Source organism: Corvus brachyrhynchos, unplaced genomic scaffold, assembly GCF_000691975.1.
Source record: "Corvus brachyrhynchos isolate BGI_N302 unplaced genomic scaffold, ASM69197v1 scaffold21, whole genome shotgun sequence".
Lineage (NCBI taxonomy): Eukaryota > Metazoa > Chordata > Aves > Passeriformes > Corvidae > Corvus > Corvus brachyrhynchos.
The window spans coordinates 6,451,525-6,451,909 of NW_008236924.1; the positions used below are offsets into that span (position 1 = coordinate 6,451,525).

The 385-nt window shown below is 64.4% G+C and overlaps 1 protein-coding gene across 1 annotated transcript in view; it reads left to right on the forward strand.

Moving 5' to 3' along the window:
• ADRA1B (adrenoceptor alpha 1B) overlaps positions 1 to 385 on the forward strand; it is a 12,260-nt gene that overhangs the window by 11,090 nt on the left and 785 nt on the right. The window lies entirely within an intron of this gene.

A 385-nucleotide genomic window follows, 5' to 3' on the forward strand; every position in this document is an offset into this window, starting at 1 on the left:
GCGCCCCTGCCCCGCCCCCCCTGCCTCACGCCGGGCCCGGGGGAAGCAATGGACCCGTGCACGGTTCTCGGGAGAGCTCGGGAAGGGAGCAGGGAGGAACAGGCAGCTTCATGGCACAGCAGTGCCCAGGAGCAGGGACTGCCCGTATTCCCAGTTAATTCCCAGAGAAACTACTGAAGCGTGAGCAGAGGGCAGGGAAGGAACTGCACGCGCCCAGGGAAGGGCACAAGGGATGGCTCAGCTGTGTGGGAGAGCTGTGGGACAGCCAGACACCTGTATGGAGAGAGGGGGTAAATGGGGTGGGGGGTGCCCAGCTGTGCCAGGGTGGGGAGGGATGGATGGAGGGATGGATGGATGGATGGATGGAGGGAGGGATGGATGGATG